The sequence below is a fragment of the Falco biarmicus genome, chromosome 8 (assembly GCF_023638135.1).
Source record: "Falco biarmicus isolate bFalBia1 chromosome 8, bFalBia1.pri, whole genome shotgun sequence".
Classification (NCBI taxonomy): domain Eukaryota; kingdom Metazoa; phylum Chordata; class Aves; order Falconiformes; family Falconidae; genus Falco; species Falco biarmicus.
Window position 1 is genome coordinate 50,319,342 of NC_079295.1, and position 19,702 is coordinate 50,339,043.

At 37.2% G+C, this 19,702-nt stretch overlaps 1 protein-coding gene across 5 annotated transcripts in view; it reads right to left on the bottom strand.

The window, feature by feature from the left end:
- The window catches only part of TENM2 (teneurin transmembrane protein 2), a 698,288-nt gene that overhangs the window by 613,783 nt on the left and 64,803 nt on the right, over positions 1 to 19,702 (bottom strand). For all 5 annotated transcript variants that reach the window (XM_056349860.1, XM_056349859.1, XM_056349858.1 and 2 more), the window contains exon 2: positions 18,585 to 18,693. The gene's annotated coding sequence lies outside the window, so the exon portion shown is untranslated. The remainder of the gene's footprint in view (positions 1 to 18,584; positions 18,694 to 19,702) is intronic.

The window sequence follows — 19,702 nt, forward strand, 5'->3', positions numbered from 1 at the left end:
CTTTAGGAAGAAGCAATGTAATAAACTACAGAGAAAAGCTACTCAAAACTAAAACTGGCAGAATTGTTTAAGTGACCGAAGTGACTCTGACACTTAAAGTAATGAAAAATACACTAAAAACCCCATAGCAGTATGTACGCAGTATCTTTCAATGCCTATCCTATCCAAGACTTTGAGAAAAGGCCTCCTTTAAGTGCAAAATTTGAGACAAGTCCATCCAGAAATGTTATTACTTTTACAGCACTATAAACAAATTCAATAACTGACTAATTTTTAATTGAAAATAAGGAACTTTTCTAATCTGTAAGTGGCAGCTCCAAGAAACACCTCTGCTTGCTCAATAACCATGGCTTTTCTATGAAATACCACACAAATCCAAGTTATGTTGTACCCCTAAAGCACTGTTACATGCTTTGCTAGTATCTACAAATGTTCACATCTCATTCTTTTCCCATCAGTTAATCTCTCTGAGTGCAGTAAATGGTAAGATATAGCTATTTAAGCAAACATTTTACATTACAAGCCTATGAACATTAATAAAAAAATACTTAATTCCAACAATTTCAGTATACAGAGATGAGGCAATAGCGGGAATATCTTAACCCTCCAAACTGACTTCTGCAAATTTAAAACAATGTTTGTGCACAAGAAAAACACAAACCAAACACAGATGTCTAATTCCATTGCTTTAGTGCTCATGTGAATGTGCTCATCAATCTCAGCTGCATTACTTGCTTGATACATCCTAAAAACTCTTTTAAGATGACAGGTCAACAAGAAATGCAACGTCATATGCAAAACCTGTGTTGCAGCACAAACAAACTAGTAGGCTACAACAAAGCTTTACCATTGGTCAGATTCTACCATCTGTGCTGTATCTCCTTCCTCCAGAGGTCAGACCACACTGCTGCTCCTCCATCTGACCCACTCTCCTCAGGGCTATTTAACCACTTAGCAGGAACGAGCTACAGCTGCATGTCATCCATGTCAATCAACCCACTGCCTTCACCACAGCTGTATGTTATCAATGCTAATCAACCCACTGCCTTCATTCCTCTACAAACCTGAACTGCAAAGGTGTGGTGGTTTAACCCCAGCCAGCAACTAAGCCCCATGCAGCCGCTCACTCGCTCCCCCAGCACTGGGGTGAAGGCAAGAATCAGAAGGGAAAAGCGAGAAACCTCGTGGACTGAGACAAAGACAGTTTAATGGGCAATGCAAAAGCCACGCACAGAAGCAAAGCAGAGCAAGGGACTCATTCCACACAGCCCACGGGCAGGCAGGTGCTCAGCCACCCCCAGGACAGCAGGGCTCCATCACACCTAGCGGTTACTTGGGGAGGCAAATGTATCACTCCAAATGTCCCCTCCTTCCCCTTCTTCCCCCAGCTTTATATGCTGAGTCTATGATGTCATATGGTCTGGGGAATATCCCTTTGGTCACTTGGGGTCAGCTGTCCTGGCTGTGCCCCCTCCCAGCTCCTTGTGCCCCCCATCCTCCTCGCTGGTGGGGCAGGGTGGGCAGCAGCAAAGGCCATGGTTCTGTGTCAGCGCTGCTCAGCAATAAGGAAACATCCCTGTGTTATCAACACTGTTTTCAGCATAAATCCAAAACTCAGTCCCATACCTGCTACTGTGAGGAAAATCAACTCTGTCCCAGCCAAAACCAGCACAAAAGGGCATGGCAACAGTGCAGTTGAACTGAAACCGAATAACACAAGTGGTTTCTATCCCTCATAAACAAATGCAAGATCCTGGTTCACTTGGCAACCAAGATTTATAAGTTAATTTATCCTCATTACCTAGAGGTGGCATGAAAAGATTTTGGACTGGCTGACGATGGACTACATGAATATATGATAATGATGCAGGAGGCAGAGACTAAACAACAGCCACTGCTCCTCGCTTTTCACTCACTCTCAGCAACGATGCCCAGGATTAGCAATTCTTAATACTACAGTTCATGGAGCCGTTATCAATGATCAACAGAAGATATAGCTAGTTATCACTGAGAAATAGGGTGGTTCATTTCCTTCAAAGAAAAGAACCTAAGTGTAAGAAACTGTTGCCACAGGGAAATAACTGACAGTGAAAGCCTTGAGCCAGCACATGAAACACAGAATGACGTCAGACAAAAAAAAAAAAAAAAAAAAAGGTTTATATCACTTCAGCCAGCTGTTAAAACCCACTAAAGCAGTGTGTATAAATCTGTCTTAATATTCACCATTTCAAGATTTCAGAAACTTATTTTAAAAATTTATGTAGAGCATTTTACTCCTGGAGCGTACTCATTTTTCTGTACATAATGCCACCTTATGAATGTACCCAAATGAACATGCATTTCCTTTCTCTTTGTAAAACAATTAGAGTGCTTAAATAGTAATTAAGTATACAATGTAACCTAGTGACAATTCCAGCATTTTCTATGTACTCTGAACGTTGGAACTGAAATATCATTCATTTTTTGCTTCCAATTATTAGGCCTCCTTAAAACTAATTAAATTCAAATATTGTTTATCTCTAATCAATGTCAGTACAATGGGAAAGAATTTGATACTTTATTTCTTCATCTAAGTGCAAATATATAGTGCAGCCTACAAGAAACTGCCTCAGAGACCGGATATAGAATTATCTACAGTCACACTACAACCTCACCAAATTTTATCAGGTCCATACAGATTTTCACCTAATTTTCCCAGTATTTATGTTATTTTTTCATGAAAACTCAACATAACCATTTTGAGAAAAATATTTGGTATTACAATTTCTAGAAATAAGATGTGTAAACTATAAAAAAACACCTGTATGTTTTTAAACTCCCTGATTATGAAACCTTGCTTTGTTGATTTCTCAGCTAAAACTACTAATTCGGTGAGCAATGAAAGTAATGAAATGCAGTTGTTGATAATGTAAGATATATGTCTGTGTTTGACCTGATTTTGGTGCCATACAAGGCACATTCACAGAAGGACATTTTTCCAGAGCTGATGCATTTTGAAATCTGTTCTCTCTTCTGAGAGCTCCCCGTAATTCAAGCATTTAAGAGTTCTCTGTCATCCTGAAGTGAAAAAGTTAAAAATGTAGGTCGAAGAAGTTGACAGAGGTGCAGAAAACGCCATCTCATAAGCCTCGTTATCACACACAGAAGCTAAAAATGCCACAAGAACAATTTTTCAGTCCTGAAGTCTGTTAGTACTCCGCTCTTCCAAACTGCAGAATATATTAAGTAGGAAGCATAACTATAAGCTTACCACTCAAGAAGTAGCTTTGTGAAATCACCAGTTTTCCAAAACTGAATGTGAATTGTACACTCAATAGAAAAAGGAACATAACTATGACTTGTATGCCTACTTTTGCTGGCTTCATGAGTAAGAGTGAGCCTGTTTTACACATTCTTTGATAAGAACTTTCCAAAGAAAGTGAAATCATTGAGTTTCCATGTCAGTATGAAGGTTTAGCATTAAACTCAAGCAATGGGCTGCAAAAGCTAACTTAGACTATTTCTACTACTATACCGTTTCATCCAGTTTTACTTCTTTTTTGTGGCACAGAAAGAACATTTTCCAGGAACTTAACAAAGACTTAAATATTTTCTGTGCATTTCACTTCTTCCTGTCTGCAACCAAACTAGCATTCCATGTAGAAAAAGTATTATCTGCATATTAATCACTACTCATTTTTATGGTACCTTCTTATTTCTCACATTCACACCTGCAGAGGGTCCTCATTCTTCCAGTAGTATTTCCCTACATACACAATAGGCTCTGAGTTCTCCCAGTGAAGCAGTTAATTTTTTAACTTCTCATGTTTCATTATTAGTCCTTAAGTATCTTCCTTCTTTGTCTACTGTCCCTAAACAGAAACGAGCTAGAAGGAGTACATATGACTAACTCCCTCAAGGACCTTTCCTTTCAAGAAGCATAAAACACTACATGAATAACCTGGCTCCAGATCCATGGCAAGATGTAAATGGGAAAATTCAGCATCGGGTTGCAAAGGGGCAATTATAAGAAGTTTGTCTTCAAAGTCCACACAGACACATGCAAAAATAGAGATAGATATTTGACCTATGTCTAAATAAGTATCTTCAACGAAAGCAGCAACATGACAGGACCAAACAGGAATTTAAGCAATGAAGAGGAACCACATTAAACAGGCCACTTTCACACTTGAGCTCTAGAACACCTGGTGCACTAACAAGTTAAAAAGAATGGATTGATGTTCAATAGCTACATACTCAAAAAAACAAGAGTATTTTTTAAATTGGTATTTCATTAGTTGTGCTGTACACAATTATGTAAAAAATATGAAATGATACACAATTCAAAAACATCATTTAAAGATCCATTACATAGTTTCTTCTACAACAGCTATTAATCTTTAGACAGCTCCTATCAAGATTTACTGCATTAAATCACATGAGGAAAGAGGGAGCAATCCTGATTTACATTAAAATAGAGAAAAACGCAACAGCTCTGACATTTACCCAAGTTATCCTCAGGTACTTGGGCTCATCTCTTATTTCAGCAATGAAGTTGTTCAGAGAAAAACAGCTCCTACACATCATATATAGATGTGTCTGCTTCCTGCCAAGTGAGGTCCCTGTCAAATCCTTTTGATGTCCCAACCTAATGTGTATTTTATCATGTATGATTATTGTGTTAGCTCAGAAACATGGGAGCAAAAGGGACAAAAGAAATAATGCCCTCCAAATTAAGGTAAAAACAACTGAACAAATATCACATTAATGATTTAATTCAGGCAGACGCACTTCATTCTTTGAACATTAACAACAGAAGCATACTGGTTTGAAGGAGAAAGGAAGGAGGCATGCACTTTTTATAACACTACACAATGTTCAGGTAATATTCACAATGTTCAGATAACACTAATCATCCAATTTGCCCATTTCTAAGTACACATGCATTTCATGGTTATAGAGCTTCTAATTTATTGTACATGAAATAACATTTTAAAACAAAAGAAATTTCTAATTTGTCACACATGATAAAAATAAACATTTCTACCCATGCAGTTGTTCCTGAAACTGGGAAAATACTTGTACAGACGGTAAAGAAACAGACCTGCAACGTGTTTCCCACTTGAAGCACTTTATATTTTTGTTTCCACAAGATGCAAAAGCTTAGCATTACTTTCTGTTTAGCCTAATACATTTATTTTTAACAAATCTCAACTTTTCTTTAATTTCACAAGTAATTCCTTACTCATTCAAAATATTCTAGTGCAAATTTAACTTTTCAGTAGACACCAGTTCTTTTGGTGAACCAAAGCCTTTACACTCTTCAGAGTGTAAATACTCCTTTTAATACTCTTGCAACCAGGAAAGCAAGCAGTGACAGCAATGATATTGTTAACTTTTTCTGAGTAAAAACAACCATCAGTCACTCTAATTCAGCAAATACTTCACCTGGGTTGGAGACTTTTGCTTTGCTTTCACCTTCAGTTCTGTATTTCCAAATTAGGACTGAACAATTTGCACATTTACTTATCACCGCAAGTAACACTTCTTAGATCGATACAAAGATAGTCTCCAAAGTAACAACTTTCACCACTTTACATGAAAATTTGGAGTCCTCATATGTGATTTTAACTTTAACAAGAACCACGAAACAGGAAACTGTAATGTTTTGTCTGAACACTATGTTACAAAACTTAACTCTAGACCCCATAGTACAAACTTCAACATACACTAATGTTTGAAAACTCAATAGGAGCCTTGTATTTCTCTACAGACATTTCAGTTTTTGGCAATCAATTATGCCTTTCTTGACAACTACATAAGGGCAAAAGTAGCTTTGCATATACACAGTAAAGATATTCTAAAAATTTTGAGGCCAGTAAGAAATTGTCATTGAAAAAGAAAAATTCATTGTATCCTCTAACAGAATTAAAACTTAATTCATTAGAAATTGAAGAACTGTTTCTCATCTTAGACATTCCCTGTTCCCATACTGCAGATTCTTACTCTGACAATCTGGTATGGCTCCACAAAGGTCAGGGAAAGGCTTAGCTGAAGACCTATGGTTCACATGTGGATATAGGCAATGCAAGCTGTGCAACTGACAAAGCATGACCATTTGAACAAGGACTGACATTTGCATCAATTGGCCAAACAATTCCCGTACTTTGCTTTAGTACAGTGAACAATTCACAGAAGCTATTCCCACAGGAAAACTTAATACACCTAAGTCACAGCAACAGTGTCTGAATTACAAACCACAGAAGCGTTAATTTATATGCAGAGTTAGGAAGAGAAGCAAGCCTCTTACACCACAAACAGTACATGTCTGCAGTTTATCATTTCAGCTAAACCAATACCAGTTTAAGGTGTCCTATCAAATGTCTACCTTCAAATTAAATGTATTTTATCTATATATAATAAAATAAGGTTGATACACAGCGTCTGACAAAAACACACTTTATCTACAGATTCTGATAGACAGCAAATCAAAATAATTCAAGCAACAAAATGCACTTTGTGGAAGTAGCTTATTTCACTGTGTAGGCTAAACGTATTTTGAGGAAGGATTACATTTTGTTTGGCAATTTATTTTATTGACAAAGCATATTTCATCAGATATTGCTTTGCATTTTGTAGACAAATGTGTGTTGTCAAATACCCTATTTCCTTTGGTGGATGAAAAGTATTTTTCCACAGATTCTAAACATCTTTGGAGAGCACAATGGATTCCACACAACAGTAGGTTCTATGAAGGTGGTGGTGGGTTTTTTTTATAAATTTCTTTTAAAAAATGTGATTTTTTTTAAGAGTATGCCTGAAATATATTTAAAAATGGCTTTCAGTATTGGTATGTGAGTGACTGATCTGTCACAGTAATGAATAATGATTATAGGAAGGTTAAAAAAATCAATTATTTAAGTAACTTTGGGTTCTGTAATTTTAACTTATGCAGTAGTTTTACTGGAAATTTACCCTCAACTCAAAATAAGTATGAGGTCTTAGTGCAGTAACTGCAAAACATTTGAAGACAATTACTTTTCATTACTTCCTTTCTGAAATATATTTTTTTTTTGTTACAGCAGTACAGTGTCACTTTATCAGACAAAGAACACATGTTCTAACCTAGTGACAGAACCTAGATCCAACCTCAGGGAATTATTTCAGGTTGTTCTTAGGCTAGTTTTAACAAATGAACAAACAAACAAGAAAATCCCAAAAAAGAAAAACTACCCTCCTGACCCCCCCAAAACTGCTAACAAACCACAGATGAAACAGTCCTTGCAAGAATATTGATTCAGTGAATTATATTAACATAGTTTTCATGCAGTTATGACAACAGTTCAGAAAAAAACCCAGATTTTGAATATTCAGTCCAGTTATTAACACCTTGATCATAACAAAAAATATTAACTTCACGTATATTTTCTCCTCTCTGTTACCAACTGTAACAATTTCAAGTTAAATCAGAATTGAACCTGAAACATGAAAATTTGTGTCTTATTCACATTAGCATTAAACTGACTGGGATTCATTCTTTGAATATCAAAAAAATATTCTTCATGAGAGTTCTGTCTTTAAAATCAACTTGTGGATAGACACTACGAAGAGCTGCAGAATTATCAGCTATTACCTTCAGGGGTAATTTCCCGAGAAGGTTAAAAAGGCACCCATTTGCTATGGAAGTATTTGAAAAGTTAATATCCATTATACTTATATGGAAGCACTGCTGCTGAGAATGCCATCTTCGTCAAGCACCCTGCTTGCTATTTCTTTTTCACCCAGTGTTATTTTTGCACTCCACTTTAATGATAAAAGAATTAGTCATTTTCCTCTATAATAAATTCTACCCTATGCAAGTACACAAACCCATGGACAGTAACAGATAGCTTGCACATGAAATCTAAACACAAAGCATGAAAGAAAATGTGCGGTTTAATCTGAAATACTCCATAGGAATCATCTACATGTATTTAGAAAGAGCACCAACATGTAAGCAATGATTTTCCAAAATCAAGGAAACACAGACAGCTGTTGCCCAGGGAAATTTTGCCTTTCAGTGAATGGTAAAGTGGGAAGAGGCAACAAGAGGAAAAAAATCCCTTTCATATTTGAAATGGCTGGATGGTCAGCAGAGAACACATCAGGTAACTGAAGTTCCTGCTCTTCCTAGCTCAAACCAACTTACACTTTTTCCACTTCGCAGTCATAACCATTCAGACATTCCTACAGAATTAGGGCATCCAGCAAATAACTGTACTGATGACTGAATTATTTCTCTGACAAAGTATTTTTTCACTGCCTGGTATGCAGCTATTGTGAAATTATTTACACCATCTCCTGCTTCCAAGAAAAGGCCTCCTGTTCCAACACTTCAGCTAGAAGAGAGTCAGAAGCTAACCTAATGAACGGTATGTGCAAGTGCACATGAAACACATGACCACAGATTTCACATACCCGTTCTAATTACTTTTATAGAATATGACACTGGCAGTAAGTTTACAAGTACTTAACTACTGTTATTTTATAGGATTGATATTTGTTTCACCTGGAATAAACTGAATAAACTCAACATTTGGGAATAACCATCTACTTTAGCAGCAAGCATCAGGCAGAACACCCTGCCTACAGAGGAGCAGATATCCATTGCAGCTGCCTGTGATTCCTCCCTGCCTACACAGCGAGACACCAGGGTTTGGTACTTTTGGAAGGCCCTTCCCTGCAACAATACCTGTCAGATTTGCAATGCCGTCCCTGACGGCTACTAATGAGGTCCCTTCTGAGGTCCTCCTGCAGGTACCTTTCCTCTTCCCCCATCCACAAAAGTTACAGGAGGATGAATACATAACGGTGCCACTCTTCACTAAAGCCTCTCCCCTCCCAGCCTTCCCCACACCATCTTTCTTTGCTCACCTACAGCAACCTCACCCTGAGGAGCTCTGATAACCAGCTCCACTTTCAGCATATGATGGATACAAAGAGGAATCAGAAACGGTTTAATGTTTGTATTTTGGACTACTCTGCACATCTAACTTCAGTGCAGATGGCTTCTACTACTGCTTCAGCAAAACCTAAGGGGGAGTATGGCCTGCTGTCTACAACTCCCAGGGAAATGGCATTTGGGCAGCCTGCCCGTCTGTCTGATGCGCTGGCCAGTTAAAAGGATTACAGCCATAGTTTACTGCTCGCTGCTCCACCCAGCTCATCAGTTCTTCCATGGAGGAAGTTCTCAGTGTTCTTGGCCCTTATACATGCTCCAGATGGTTCTTTGGTAAAGCTTCTCAAAACCATTTTTGCCACCTACATGTGCCAGAAGTAGTTTCATGAAGAATTATTATTTTTAGGGTTGGAGAGAGACAAAGAAAAAGAAAGCATCAGGGAGAGTACAAGCATGATTAAAGACTGTAACATAACAGTAGGCTTTACTTTTTCCTCCTCTAATTCAAATTTTTGCTGATTCTTGGAGTAAAATTCAAGTCAAAGGCCTTCTTCCTGCTGTACACATACATACTATAGTCAGACAGCATTACAAATGATAAGAGAATATGCATTGCCGCCCAAAAAAACCCCAAAAAAACAACTGCACACAGAAGAAAATCTACAAGATACATATATACTTTGCAGAAGCATCCAAGAATACCTATTGTGTGGCTTCAGTGTGTAAATGCACTCAAAGAAGAATTTGGTATACTTTGCAGAAGCATCCAAGAATACCTATTGTGTGGCTTCAGTGTGTAAATGCACTCAAAGAAGAATTTGGTACTACTGTGTAAAATGACTGACATTGCCATTCACTTCTTTGTGGAAAATAATCAAATTGGTAAAACACTCGCAGCTCCTCAGTAAATCCGCACTATTGCTTACCTTCTCATGCTTGACATGTTTGCTAGGGGATTTGAAATGTACAATCATGATCTTTCCAGGGACTGAGGTTAGGCTGGCCGTCATGTACAAAAGGCATAATATTCGCCTTTTATCAGTGTGGCTACACCTCTCCTCCTCAGACCAAGATGGTACACATACAGGTCTGGAATTAGACTTTGTTTGTGAAGAGCAAGGCAAACCCAGCACTGGGTACTTAGTCTTTTTGCACAGTGTCCATCATTAAGTGTTCTCGTCATCCATCAGTGGATGCATCAACACCTACAAATTCCTTTTGTAAATAGCATACACTACTGTAAGACCCCTGCTTGTTACTCTTGCTAGCCCTTCCTTGTTTAGCTCCAACTGAGAAGCCTTTCCAATTTCACCCATCTGAACTTCTTTTTCCACCAACATTGTTACTAATCTCCACGTGATGGGCTCAGTAAGTTAACACTATCAATAAACAAGTTTCATGCTTTGCACTGGTTTTCAAGCACGTATGCAGGTCCATCCATGTGCAGTTAGCTCTAAATGACAGTCACTTGACCATGGTAACAGCAAAAGTCCTTCACTCTCAACACTGCAAAGGTAAGTCTGCTTCTCTTGGCTTCAAGGGACTAGTTCATATCCCCATTCTGCAGTCCTAGCTCATTTCTTTCTATATCTCACTTAAATGTGCCAATTTCTTCTGGTTTAGGAATGCACTCTTAGCCACACAGACAGAGATTATGGAACAGTAAGCCCTTTTTAAACCAAAAAAACAGCTTTAAATTGAATTATAAAAAGCCACAGAAAAATACACAGTAATTTGAGAAAGAGAACCACTATAAACCAAGGTCCGTATTTTGAATTAACGATCCTGTTTCATATTGTAGGTTGACATACGAAAATTTATATTCGTAAGGTCATGCATATTTAGTCCTCTATGTTCAAGGCAAACTCTTCACCAACTTTCTTTGAAGTTGCAAACTAATAAAACATTAGGTGCAACAACAATCCACACATTGATACTAAGTATCTCCTAAATAAACCAGAAATAGTTAAGCTCACTCTTGTCTCTGTCATGCAGAAAATCACACAAGTGTACCATAAGAGCTGATTATAGCTCACCTAACCAGCACAGGTTAACTAGATAGCTATATTTCAATTAAAGAAAAAAGCCAACTGTTGCATGTCTTATTATCACACTAAAACATCTTGGCAACAATTAATAGCTACCCAATTCATAGAAATTGCTTTCATTATTTTTGAAGCAGCTACTTTCTTTGAATGTAATGACTAAGAAAAAAGAAACAGATGTTTCTGTTGCTAAGGAGATTGAATAAAAAAAATGAGATAAAGCAAATATTTAGAATATTTTTTTTAAAGAAAAGAAAAATTCCTTCCACTTGGATTTAACTACTTGCTTTATAACCAGCAGCACAGCCAGCCAGTGCATAACAAAACACCAGCGTGCTGCTTTTTTTGCATTGTGATTATTCTACTGCAATATATCCTGCATATTTATTCTGGGACAACATAGCATAACAAATGAAGATGCCTAGACACATACCCTAGCATCTCTACATCTTGAGTAGCTGCAGATGCTCATTGTCAAAAGCAAATATCTGCATAATAAGCTAGATTTCTGCTAAAGTGAGGGAAACTTCAACTGTCCATGAAATGTGCCACATTACAGTTATGACAAAGCTGATATTAAAAAATAAGAAGAGAGATGCAATCTTGTAAAACAAAAAATATCTCTACCAGTAAGCAGATTGTTTTAATGTACATGTTCACATTACTGTAATTAACCTCGTGTTGTACAAGGACAGACCAGATTGTCAGGAGGTATAAAAAGCTAGGTCAGTAAAGACCTGTATGAAGTAAAGCTGCTTCTGCTGTACATGCTCAAAAAGGCAAAGTTATGCCCATCTGCCAGTAAAACAGGTGAGCAGGTGCTAAGTTAAAAAAAAAAAATCTCTTTCTACTGATTTTATAATACCAAAAATATAATTCTAAATTATTCTGCTGAAACCCGTACTTTGAAAGTCAGGTATATCTTGCTTTTCTATAATAGATCATGTAAGACAATGGTAGTCATAATGTTTTTCCATTTCAGGGCACTGTAAACCTACTAACATTATGAGAAATGTTTATGTAAATGACAAATTTGTATAAGACACAGTGAAACTGAGAATAAGCAACAGCTTGAAGACAACTAGCAAACCACAGCCTTCCTTGCAAACAACTTCAAATTTTGAAGAAGGATAAAAGTGTCGAACAAAAATTATTTGTGCTATGAATCACCTTGCCTCATATACCTGCTGGAATTGCAATGCTGATACAGCATGGCATAATCTTGTCACTCCCTGATGCCCTAGTGACATGTTTTTCTATTGCATTATTAGCACCCTTGGAAGACTCCCTATTACGCAAAACTGATTTATTCTTGCAAGGTATCTTGCTCACTCTAATATCTCCTTCCCTGCAGTCAACAGCAGCCATCTCCAAGATGACATCTGAGCCTGTTTTCAGGCTTATTGTAACTGATTCATGTCCCAGCTTCAGTGGCAAATATACATAGCTGTCAGATGGAGTACTGAAGGGGGTAGCTCTTCCCAATACCAAAATGTCTGTAAACGCTGAACATTTTGTTTTCCCGCTGGGATGGCAGTTTAGCTCTATCTACTTCTGCTTTTTTTTGTATAAAACTTGATTTTTGAAGATCCTATCCAAGCAGATGTAGCTTGCCGACTAAAAATTAACTTCTGATTTGATTTCAGACTGAGTCAGAACTGGAGTGTATTTTATAACAGGCATTTAAAGCCTAATGAGCCAGTTTATACCTGTTATTTCTATAAACATAAACAGTGCAAAGCAAAATCCTGGAAGAAAATATCTAGTCACATAAGAATCCCTTCTCCTAAAGACTTTTTTTATCATTTTGTTTAAATACACAAAAATAAGTTGTTCATAAGGCCAAAGGCACCTGCCTGGACTGCAATGAATGGAACAGAAATGCAGCAGCTTTATCCACTCATTCCTCACGTGTGCTCTATTCCACCAAAAACATTTATCAGACACCTACATAGTCACACTACCTCAAATTCCAGTCACAAAGTAATTAAAAACAGGGTTCCTTCCAAGAAGGATGCTGACTGCGAACCTTTTCCTTTTCACAAGGCAGCTCTGAAATATTTCAGGTCAGGTTTCATCATCAAACGTGAAGGACTACATCATTTTAAGCACATAGGATTCCTTCTGAAAGAACACCAAGTTTCCTAGTAAGAATTCAGAAACTTCAGTTTCCACAAAAATCTAGAATTGCTAGTACTGAGTTTTCAGTACAGGAAAGAATGGCTAAAACCGGAAATAAAAGGCAGATTACCAAGAGCACCGCAGCTAGGATTTTACATTTTCCTTCATGTCAGATACCCTTATTCAGTGCTTGTGGCAGGTTACACAGCAGTATTTCATAGGGCACCATCTGTGATGAGATCTAACTCTTTTCTTTGGCCTCTCCAAGGACAGCCATAGAATGCCATTTCAGAGTTTCTAGCCAAGATCTCTCCATTTCAGCCTCACTTTAAGTAGTCAGACAGTTATCCTAATCTTTTCCTTAAGCTGGCATTCTAGGTCAGCCTGAGTATCTACAGCATTTTCTTCCCACCTTTTCACCCACAGTCTAATATTCCCATAGGCCAAAAATTTACAAATTTATAAATAAGAGTTTCCTTTTTAAAATTATGACATATATTAAAACCTGCCCTTAGTTAGAAAAATGAAAGGTTAAAGTTCAAAGATGTTTTGTTTTGATTTTTTTTCCAGTCTCTTTTTTTAAACAGAAGCTCGTATCCCATTGAAGCATATGAATGATACAACCTCATGGCACAGGATGATTATTGTTAGTAAAATCTGTACCTGACTCCAACAGAATCCTTATGAAACACAAAATACTATCAGCATTTATCAACATTCAACATTGTATGCTACACAGTAATCAGTCAAAAATCCAGAATTTCAAACATCTAGTTCTTTGTAAGTACATTCTTACTTGAAATTTAGTGGTAATTCTGTGGTTTTATACACTTAGTTTTTCTCATTACAGCCTCTCAATCTGAATACTTGTATCTAGAGTCCACTAAAAATATTTTAAGATACAGGTTTGGCTGTTGCGGTTTTTTTTGGCAAATCATCCTAGACTTACTGTTCTGCTTGAATTATTCCCATCTTCCATACATCTGACAGAGGCCTGAATTTATCCAAAATAAGATTCAATTTCCCATCTATTCATGCAGGACTTGAGAAATGACAGCGTTTCATTTATTTCCTCAAATCAAATCTTGGGTCTTAAGAAATACCGCCAAATAAATTTCTCTCCCAAGAAGTATTTTTGCAGTGCTAAGGCCAATGTGTGGGCATGTGTCCTGATAAATTTAAAGTTGCTCCTAAAACTAAACAGGTCAAACCTCACTAATATTCTACTAAACTCCATAACAGACAGAAATGTAAATAAATACTGCCTCATCTCCCACTAAATTCATTTTAGTAGAACAATTATTTTGTCATATGGCATAATTTACAAAAGCATGGGCAACATCTTAATTCCAATTCTGTAATCATCATTCATATTACAACAATCCATTTTAATTGAATATATATCCTTGCTCTTTCATCATGCTGAACTACTGCTTGTAATTCCAGGAAACGTCTATTTTACTGAATTCATTAAAAAAAACAACCCCAAACCAAAACAATTTTCCAATGTACTGTTTCTTATTTGGGGTACAGATTTTAGGCAAAGGGTGAAGAATGGAATAACAACACTGTAGGAATACTGATTTATCGGTAAGTTTATAATTTAGAGTAATTCACTCTTAAGTAAGTTTTATGCTTACACAGGATGGTATTCTGCCTTTGCTGCCAAAATAGTTCCGCAGAAAAAAAAAAAAGTCAATAGCAGAAGTTACATTGGTTTTGTGGTTCCATTTCTGAGTGCAAATATTTATCAAGCTCTGATTGTGAGTTTGCTGCTTAGAAAATAAAAGGCAACTATTCAAAAACACAAGTATAGAAAAAAAATCAATGGAAAGGAAATAATTTGCTTTAGGAAAGTATAACAGCATACTTAAAAACAAAATTGTTTACAACACTACATATTTAGAGAATATAGACTTTCTCCTCACATCTATTGACTACTAGTTCAGCCAAATGATATCTTGTATCTTTAAAGATACAAAGAAATGTGGAAGTGAATCCATTCAATGGAAGCAGAGTCTGAGGGTTTGTGCGAGGGGTGTTTTCTAGTGGTTGCATTTTGGTTTGGGGTTTGGTTGGTTGGATGGGGTTTTTTGGTTGTTTTTTTCATTTATTTTTATTAGAGTGAACAATTATGAACAGCAATAAGCACAAGCACACTAGAAATTCCTGTTAACTCTCACTGAAGGTACCTCCCAGGAGCTGGCCAGAACATATTGCAGAATAGGAAGGTACGTGTGGCTGGCACAAGTGGCCCTGGAACTTGGCAGAAACCAGGCAAACAAGTCTTTGATATATAGGCTCAAACCCAGAGCATTAGTGTTGGTGATTGATGCTGTCACTTAGAAGAAGATCCATGAACGTTTCATAACATTCTGTATACTTCTGTTCCCTCTAAAAATAATTGGAAACAAATCAAACGTGGCAGAGAGGCACATAAGCTTGATAGTAAAAAGAGAGTTACTTCAGCAGGTAGTTTTGATTCTTCATACCAACGTGAGTTTATAGGTGGCTTTCAAACCATACAGAATATGTTGGTTTTTTTAATGCAGAGTGGCAGCCCTAAAAGTGCAAAAGATTTTGCACCCTCCAGACCCAGGAGTAGAGCACTGAAGATGGCTGTGATTGACAGGCTGTTTTCTTCCCACTCGCACAGAAGAAGAGAATTTACAGTCAAGGTGTGTAAAACTAAGAAACTGACTCTTCCCTTGAGGAAAAGTCCAGGATGGTTTTGTTCAAGAAGTTAAACTTTTTTTTTTTTTTCTTTAACGTAGTTACTTTCTAAAGGCTTTGATCCACCATGATGGGATGATAGCAGCCTTAGTTGAAAAGGAAAAAAATAAAGCCCCAAAACAAAAAGTAAACCTAACAAATATGCTGAAATATCGACAGCATCAGCCCCTGAACAACACAGAAGATGCTGGAGAAGGACACAATGGAGGGAAATGAGTCTCAATATTTGTTTGGAAACTGATGGCAAGTCTCTGTCAGTTGTGTAAAGAAAAAAAAATCATAAGGCAGGGCTCAGAGGCTGGGCAAACAGTACAAAAGGAGAGTAACTGAGAAGTTAACAGCACTTTTTCATCACAGCAGTAAATCCACAGGAACACAGATTTAATGAGGAAAGCAAAGAGCGGACGGTACTGGTTGATCCCTGCATAGTCAACTCCAGAGCCTATAACAAGCTGAAAACAAGAGATGCCAGTGGCACCTGGGACAGAACTCAGGACAAATTCCCAACCCCAAACCCACAGCTAAGGAAAATTCATTGTGGCATGTAAAGACAGAACATCTCCCAAAACCCCTAAGCCCCCCCAAAATAAAACCGCACGACAGCTGAAGCAATATACTGTGTGTGATCTTCTTGTGGTACTTATGTTCTTCCCCCATCCTGGAGGTCTGTGAGGACTCCTGTCTAAGCTGGAGGAATTGGTGGAAATCCTCATAAGTAATGACTTCCCTGCTAGTGAAGGAAGGCTCTGCTCCTAACGGACATCTCTGCATTAAACACTCTTCTCCTAGCATGTGTCTTGACTCCAGTCAAACCCACAGGTAACTGCCACAGCCATATGTGAAGGGGAGCAGTAAGAAGGAATTTTTTTTTTCCTCAGTACCTGAAAATCCTTCCTGGCCTCAATATTTTCCAGAGCAATGTGAAAAAGCAATATACAGGATCTAGCCACCATTATGAAAGGTTTAAATAGACACATTCTCAACCTCAGTTACTGCAGGGAATTATGAATGCAATTTTACATTCAGCTTTACTCCTGACCTGCTGTCTGACCTTGGGAGATCACTTGGTGTTACTCAGGTTCCCTCATAAAAAATAGGCAAGAAAACCAAACAAACTAAGACTACAGCAGGGGATTTGAGGTTGAGCTATCAGGGTGTTTTGAAATTTTCACAGAGGACCTATTTCTGCAACCTTTTCCTGACAAACTGCAGTTGAGATACAGAGCAAAAGCGAGAGCTTCTAGACCAACACCTTTTATCACTTAATGTTTGTTCTGCACAAATTTAGTGTGAGAAGTACTTGTCAATTTGTTCTTTAACTATTTGAAGATGGGCTACAAAGATACCTTAAAACAAATACATGAACTTTTACATAAAGTATATAGACACATTTATAAAAGTAAAAACAGTTTTCAGGAATCTCCTGTTTCATTTTTCTAGTTATACAGAATGGGTAGAAAACTGTCATGAAACTCAGACTTGTAAGAAAAAAAAACCAAAAAACAACAACCCAAACCCACAAAAATAACTCCACAATCCCACTGGATTTTCTTTCCCAATATGCAGCATTTCTGTTTTCCTCATTTTAATTTTCTTATACTACATACATTTTGAAAAGTCAAAGATTCAGGCACTCAGAACAATTTACTTTATACCTAAGGAGCACAGATCTTAGTGGTCTAAAACTTGAAGAAACACGGAGTCATGGGGTCAGAAAGTAACATTTTAGCAGAAAATATATAATGACAACCAACTGACCCATTGCTAACAATGCAAAAGAATGTGTTGATTTTTTCAGCGTGAGTGAAAATTCCTTTGGAATTCAGTGCTTGCCATACCTAAACCCCACAATTTTGCCATGCTTTGAAAGGTATGTGATACAGTTTAGAATGTTATCTTAAACCAACTCTAATTAAAAGATTTATTTTACAAGAGGCACAATCTAGAAGTACTTTCTTAAGAAATACTGCCACTGAATTAAATGGCTTGAGTAAGGGTTCTCAGATCTATCACAAATATTTACCTGTATTCAGTAAAATCAAAATCCACAAGAAAATAAAAAGCTCAAAATTATTTTTTTAAAAAGTGTCAAATTTTTATGGGAATCTATCAAATGAAGATTATTTTTCCTTTACCCTTGAGCTACTACTAAGCAAGGCAGCCTACTTCTGGACACACTGGGATAAGTGTGTTGCTCTATGTAATTACATGAATTCCCAGGGCATATGTACAACATTTAATTAAATTATGGGGTGTCTTGTGAGCATTCTGTCCAGCAGTTAGAGGTACCACAAAAGAACAGCTAATTTGAAAAGTGGTTCTCTCCATCTTTTTCTTTGCACAGCATATATTATAGGGTATGCAAATGTACAACATTATGATATGCAGCCATTCATAAAAACAGTGTTTGTTAAGAATCTGAAAAGGCCCACTTGAGTGAGGAAAATTTTGATGCCAGAAGCAATACATTCCTAAGATCCTCATTTGATCCTGAATTTGTCAGGGTGGGCAACTCCAGCAAATGAAAATCCATATAGGTAGGAAAAGGCGTATTTCTTTTAGTGCAGCATTCTGAAGTAATTCAGTTGGGCTGGAAAAGGCTGAAGTAGATTCTGTAAAGGAAAGTGCTGAGACAAATTGCTTTCCTCTACAGAAACACTTTCCTGCAGAGATCTTTCAAGGCATTTTTCAAGCATAGATGGAAGCACTTCGGACGACAATATAAACACATCTCAGAGCAAAACAACATACAAGTTGTGACTACTCACTGAAAAGGGAGGTCAGCAACGCTCTATTTTGCAGTCGTTATGGGTCGAGTCTTTAGCTCATCAGGTGAGAGAATTCTTAATGTGTTGGGCAATGAAAAGCAAGAAGGATCTGTCAAACGAAAAAAAAAAAAAACCACACTAACTTTCAGAAAAATTGTAAACTGTAAACCCCCCTGTAAAATACTAGTTATAAAGCAAAAGATTTTTAAAAGTATTTTGGTTCTTATCTTTTTCAGTTTTTAACTACCGAAAGGGCAACACAACCTGCCCACTCCAGGATGTAAAAGATAATCTCTAGATGCATCGTTCCATATGCCTCTCATTTTCCCTCCTCCCCGCTGCAAATGTAGACACTCAAACAATGAGATCGCTGTCATTTAATTTTTACACTGCTAAAACTAGCAGATAAGAACGGACCATGTCCTCTCTACCTAATTCCCAAAGAAAGAAAAGACATGATAGCCTTTTTACTCTAGGTATCTTCATTGCAAGTTGGTTAATTTAAAGTACTCTTAGATGTCACCACTTCGTAGGCCACTTATTACTTCCTCTGTCCATTTATTCTTTCCTTTCTCAGTACATAATACTTGATGCTACCTGTTGGTTCCCACATTTTCTTCAGAATTTTTGTTATCCTCAAAAGAAATATCGCCCAACATGCCCATAGCCTCAGCAATTGATTTATTTTTTACCTGGTCAACAAAACGATCCAGGCAGAGCCACAACTACTCGTAAGATGACTTGGAAAAACCATAGGTTTCTCCTTGCATTATAAAAATCGAACAACAAGAAATAATGGGGAAGAAATGATTGGTCATGCTGCCAAAGAAATTTGAACAGCTGATACCACCCACTCAAAAAATACTGAATCTCCACAGGCTGGAGGTGGGAACAGACAAGCAAACCATCAACACTAGAGACAAATATTTCACAAATACATACAAAACCCTGTAAAGACAAGTTAATGCTCTGTACTGTTACACATGTAACTTTAAAGCAATTTTCTTTTAACATCAAGAGTATTTAACACTGCCAGCTTTATCTATTGCTTTCACTGAATTTAAATTAATGGTACTTATTTTTGGCTAAAAAAGAAGCTTGATGAACAGCACTACTTA